Here is a 6,536-nt window from a genome sequence, read left to right on the forward strand (position 1 = left end):
TCTTTATTTGTCTTTGAGCGAGCGAGCGTGCTGCTGCAAGTTTGCTGCGGTCTTTTTTTGTTCTTCTTTGTCTTTGGGCGAGAGTGCCGCGATAAGCATAAGGCGGCCATCTTTTCTGTCTTCTTTGCCTATTCTCATTTTCACTTTTGGTCTGGATATGGGCTGGCCATCTGGGATCGGCTCCCGAACACCTTTTCAAGGGTCCCTCAACATCATTGACTCTGTGCCAACTCACCCCCAAACCCCAAGAGAAGGTAGGGTCAGGCAGAGAGCTGTCCAGTACACAGGCAACACTGAGAATCAAACATGGATCCAAGGCTTACACAGTCAGAAAGCAGAGGCAGATATAACTTGCAAGTTTAAGGACAGCCTGGTTGGTCTACATAGTTGGCTCCAGGCCAGCCAGAGATACAGTGAGATCCTGACTCAAAGAGCAAAACAAACAAAAACTCCATGCTGAGGGACTTGAGTCCTGGCTCAGTTGTGGAATTTACTTAAAACTTTTTATAGAGGATCTGGGTTCTATTCCCAGCACCCATATGTTAGCTCACAACCTTCTGCTTTTAACTTGGCAGGAATGGCCACCGAAAAGCCATGATGTACGGAAAGGTATAAACAATAATAGTAACAAGGCTGGGGTGTGGCTCGGGTGTAGATGAGCAATGGAAAAAATGTATACTAATAAGGTTTTCTAGGCTTGGTGGCACATGCCTTTAATCTCAGCACTCAGAGGAAGAGGCAGGCAGATCTTAAGTACTAGGCTATCCTGGTCTACATAGCAGTTTCCAGGCTAGTCAGGGCAACATAGTAAGAACCTGTTTTCATACATACATACATACATACTAAAAGCTTGCTTAGACTCTGGGGCAGGGGCATGCCACTTTACTTCTGGATGGTCAAACTGACTCAGAGGATGTGATTCTGAATTCAGGTGTGTTTCTAATAGCAGTTTCCGTTCTCAAGGGACTTGGCCAAAACATTCGGAAGTCTGTCTAACTGAACACCCTTACTGTTCTTAGGAATGGCTATGGTGACCACCATTTTTCTGTGAGAAGTAAGACAAATGTGAGCCAGGATCAGGAGTAAAGGCAGAGAGAACCCCAGAAGTTTCTTATCTGTGGCAATGAAGTATCAGCTTTTAAAAATGTTTCAATGCCATGTGTGTACTAGGGAGGCAGAGGCAGGATGCTTAGAAGTTCAGGACCAGCCTTGGCTACAGTGTAAATTTGAGCCTGCTTTGGATACATGAGGCCCAAACAAAACAAAAACAACAAAACAAAACAAAACAAAACAAAACAAAACACCCAAATCAAAACAGAACATTCTTAGGTAAAGAGTGAGTTGATTGAGGAATCTCTCCTAGTAGTTGGAGAAAAAGCAACCTCCCCTCTCCAAAGAATCCTAGAAATAGATATGTATTTAACTGACCTTTGAGATGGAGACAGACTTGTAAACATAAAACAGTGTATTAAATACAGTGGAATAAGTTCCGTGGGGAGGTGTGTCTGAGAGTGTGTAGGAAAGATGAAATAGGAACATACTTGAAGAAAGCATCACTATTACAATGTTAGTTATAAAGAATACCAGGGGCTACTGAAGTAGCAAGAGACCCAGGGCTGTCAACTGGCAGGCACTTAAGTCCCACCAGAGAGCAAAGACCAAGGCACTGAGCTATATGTTTTTAATGTGCATATGTATATAATAGCCGAATAGTAACTGGCCTTTTCTAAAAGTCACCTTTCAGTTAGACTGTTATTCTTCTCTCTCTATGCCAGAATGTAATATGTCTGCAATAAAGCATCTAATATGGTATTGGCGAGGTACATTCATAGCTCGAAGTGCAGGGAAGGTGGCCAGAGACTACGGGTGTTCTTAAACCGCAATTCAGTAAAGCTGTGATCCCAGGAGCATCCTCAGAGATGGGTTGAAAAAGTCCAAGGAAGGCAGCAGAGTCCTCAAAGATACACCCTGAAAGAACAAACACACAGGCACACTGAAAGCACTGGAGGGTGGTTGTGTATGAAGGGAGGAGACGCAAGTTTGTACGATTTCAGTTTTTATAGAATTAGTATACATTGCTTCTATAACTAGGAGATGGCTGGACATGGTAACCGAGGGGAAGGGTCCCTTTCCCTGAGCTAAGCATCATAAGCATAATAAGCATTTGTCCTGGAAGTGTAGGATGAAATAAGCCCTTTACTCCCTAAGTTGCTTTGATCACGATATTTCACCACAGCAATGATCCCTAACTAGGATACATGTCTGAAAAACAAATGACTATAAGCATATCATTTCAGTTTGACAGCTTCGGGGTGGGGGTTGATCACACTGACCCCACCCCAACTCTGTGTCCCACTATGCCAAATAGTTAGCATTTCAGAAGAAATGGGGAGATGTTCAGAGACCTACATAAATAGGCACATGAAGAAGTCCCAGCAAAATATATGTTCTTTAGTTCTTCAGTAAGAGAATTTTGCTTTCTCTATATTAAAATTGACTTAGCTTTTCCCCCTCCCAAGCAGGGCCTTTTCTTAGCCCAGGTTGGTTGGAGCTCATTCTGTAGCTCAAATTGGTTCCAAGCTCATGATCTTTTTGCCTCCAGTCTTCCAAGTGCTGGGATTATGTGTGCCACCATGCCCAACCAACTAGACAAATTTTTTATAGTCAATGCTCAAGAACTTTAACAATTTTGAATATAGAATATTGCTCTCATAAATTCTTAATGTTTTCAAATCAACCTATAAGCATATATGCTGCTGTGATTTTTTTTTTCCATGACTGTTTATTTAGGTCTCTGGAACATTTCTGCTTCCTTCTGGAATTCTTTACATTAGAGGCAAACCTACTTTGGTCTGGTGCACTTAGGCCCTTTGCTGATGGACTAATTCAGTCAGGCTAACGAAGAGACAAGCGGCTGCTGGCAAAAGGAAAGCTAATGAACGCTCAGAAGTGGGTCTAAAAATTCAGTGGGTGATCTTCTCCGGTTTGTGATCAATCAGGAGCCAGTATTCCTTCCTGGTGAGCTTTGAGGCAACAGGAGAATTCCTCATTCAGGCTCCTCTAAACTTGGTTTGACCTGAAGCCTCTGGTCAGCTGCCTTTGAACAGGAAATAGGTCGGGAGACACGGAGCCTTCATCAGCAGAGAGACAGATGGAAAACAGGTGCAGGAAGAAGCAGAGCTTATGGAGGGAAGGAGTAGGGCTTAAAAACACACAGAGTGCGCATCTGACACAGAGTTTCCTTTATGTCTTTAGATCACTGTGTCTTCCCCCACCAACCTTCCCTCTGACAAGATAAGAAATAATAATAGCAGCAGGATTTTCTGAAGCGATGACTCAGGCTTGTAACTGCCCGGCTTTCTTTTCAGTAGCTGCTTTATTGAGCCTTTAAGGAAGCAGTTCATTGGAATTTATCACTTGTTTTTTTTCCTCTTAAATCAGCGAGTGGTTCAGGTTATGAGACTTCCCTAGGTTTGTTCTATCTGCGTTGGCATTTCCACTGGAAATACGGAGTGTGGCCTTTTCTTGTTTGGGTGTCTAATCCCATTTTAAAGGCCCGTCACGCCCCTGCTGAGGGTCAGCACCCTGTGAATAGACGCCTCTGCACCTGCTCGCCTATTCTCTGTCCTTCTCCTCTGAGGAGAACGAGAGGATGTTCCGGATGGCAAACAATACCATGCTTCACTGGCTGTGGTGACAGAAAACCATTCTGGACCTGGGAATTGGGTAAACTTTAAAGGGCATGAGAAAATAAACACAAAAACAAGCAAGTCTGAAAAGGGCCGGTGGGCTGGTGCAAGAGCATTGCGTTTAAGGCTCCGGATACAAGGGGGATCACGCCCTTGAATTTCTTAGCTCAGGCACTGAAGAAAACTGCACAGAACATACGACATGCCTTCACCACAGGCGCCTCTAACATGAGTGGAGGCGTGAAAACAGCAGAGTCCTCCAAATGACCACAGTGGCTAGATATGGCTGCCTGATTCCCAGAGTAAAACTCCAGATTGTTGTACTTCCCAGATCTGAATAAGCAGTAATTGGATGGAGACAATCCGAACCGGTAAAAGACTTCACGTCCACACTGCCTGTTTTCTCCTGTTCTGTGGACATAGCTCGTGGCCCATGCTGATGCTTGCCTGTAACCCCTGATCATGGAGAGTAGAGAATTTCACAGGCAGATTTGAACCCGTGACTTGTCACATGAGCCAAACTCATGACCAAAGTGATAAAAACATAAAGTTCAGGGCCCAACTGTTTTACCTCATGCCCATCACAAAATCCCCCGTGTCTTATGCAGCCACATCAATACCTTCACCATCTTTCCTAAAATCACGCTGTTTTTCATTTTTCCTAATGAAGTACAATTCCCTCAGATTGTAACACAAGCGTATACTAGCTTTCACTTCGCATTCCACCAGTTACTGTGTGGGGGAGGGGTGCACACGCCACAGCACATGAGTCAAGGTCAGAGGACGTCTTTGTGGAGTCAGCTCTCACCTTCTGTCTGGATACAGGTTTGAACTCAGGTTGCCCAGCTGGAGCAGGAAGTGTCTCCCTCCTGAGCTATCTTTCCAGCCCCTATCTTTCACTTTGTGTCAGGCTCCAAAATCCAGGCAAGGTGCAGCTGATCAGAATCTCTTTCTTCCCTCTTAATCTTAGCTCTTGATCCTGTGTGCTTGCCTGACACTTTCATTTCCGCATGTCCCATATGTTGTCAGAGAAGCCTTCCTGGGAGAGAACATGACACACTCTGCTTTCAGTACCTCCTATCCCAAAGCTACATAGACTGTGGCAGGACATTGAGCATGGCCCCGGGCGCTTTGAAAATGTGAGTGACTGCATTTGACCAGAAGACACGTTGTCAAGGCAACCTGTGACAAAGCATCCTCGTGGAGCATGGCTGGGTACAGCAGGCAGGATCAGAGGGGTTAGTGAGCTCTGGCTCGCGGCTGGACTATGACTGTGAGTTCCAGATTTTTGTCCTTCAGGTTTCAAGAGTCAAATGAAACTGGGCAGGGTAGAGATATTATCCAGAAAATCTTGCTTCCTGGAAATGCGCGGGGCAGTTTGGGTGGGGTAGCTGGGTGGAGATTCCTCAGAGAAACTGGTTAGAAGACCAGAGCTGTGATCTAGGTCTTGATTACAGTGAAGTAATGAGAAGAGGGTGGTAACGTTGAGATACTGCAAAGGAAGGGCTCACAGGATCTGGAACCAACTGACTAGCTACCAGACAGGATCAACAAATCCCCTCTGATTCCAAACTGGGAGTCTGTGAGAAGCTGGAGTAGATAGATGGCCTCAAATGTACGTGGAAGGCTTAGGTTCATTATGTTGAAAACATCCCACTGTGTGCATAAGGGTAGGGGTATTGGCGTATCTTTGAAGCTATAACAGTGCTGGCTTGGGTATGATAAGGCTGCAAGATGGTGTTGGTTCGGGTAGTTTTTGCATTTATGAACTAGGAAAAACGAGAAGGCTTGGAGGGAAAGGAAGGCAGGGTCCCAGGGATGGCTGCCTCTGAGGTGAGGGTAGGGTGAGAGAAGAGAGGAGGGCAGAAGTGAAGACAAAAAGAAGAGTTTACAATCATCATGAGGCAAATAAGGCAGGCAGGCAGGCAGGCAGGCAGGCAGGCAGACTGCTTGGGGTGGAGGACCGATGTTTGAAGGCTTGAGGAAAGATGTCACAGCACAGGTGACGAGAAAATGGCTTTGCAAAGGTGGCGGCAGCAGTCTAAAATGTCACCAGTGCTTATGTGATAAAGAAAATAGAGTGTGTGCGCTGGGGGCTGTGCATGATGTCATAGGCCCAGGGAGAACGCTCGAGGTGCAGAGGACACCTGGAGCTGGGACAGGAGAAGGGAGGGGACTTGGGGATGAGTCACAGGGAGGACTCTGATGGAAGAAACACCTGGACTGAGTTCAGAAAGGCCATGAGGCTGTGGCCAGAGGGGCCAGTCACAAGGCAGAGCATTTCCTGCGTCCCAGTCTGACTGGGTTTTGTTCTGCAATCTCTGCAGGTGCATGCAGACGGTTGCGGCTGTGTTGGCAGGCTCATCCTGCTGATAGCCCCTTGCTCGACTTCCAGACCCAACTGCATTGAATGCCTCTGACACAAAATAAGCAACTGATAAGCGAGGAAGGGAGGGTGCAGAGGGTTAGCTCTAGACAGGAGACGAGATTGTTCTACCAGGTAGGAAGAGAGGGGAGACGCTGAGTCATCAAAGGAAGGTTCCCCTTTTGCAAGATAATTTCCATCAATTTAGGGACGTGGCGGTATCTGAGAGCTTTCCCCAGACAGGGCAGTGGCAGGGCCTGGGGAACACTGGTGTTTTCTGTGAGTCAGCTTGCCCACTAGACACTTTACCATGCTCCCTGAGAGCTTACCGCAGCACCAGGTGCCATTGCTATTTTGACCAAAATAGATGTGCACATGGAAGACCATAGTACAAATCCAGGTCTCGTGATGCAAAACCCATCCAATCTCCAGTGGCCCACGGAGGGAGCAGTTGTTGGGCTCAGAGAGAGAGGAACACATTG

Source organism: Mus musculus, chromosome 3 (genome assembly GCF_000001635.26).
Source record: "Mus musculus strain C57BL/6J chromosome 3, GRCm38.p6 C57BL/6J".
Classification (NCBI taxonomy): domain Eukaryota; kingdom Metazoa; phylum Chordata; class Mammalia; order Rodentia; family Muridae; genus Mus; species Mus musculus.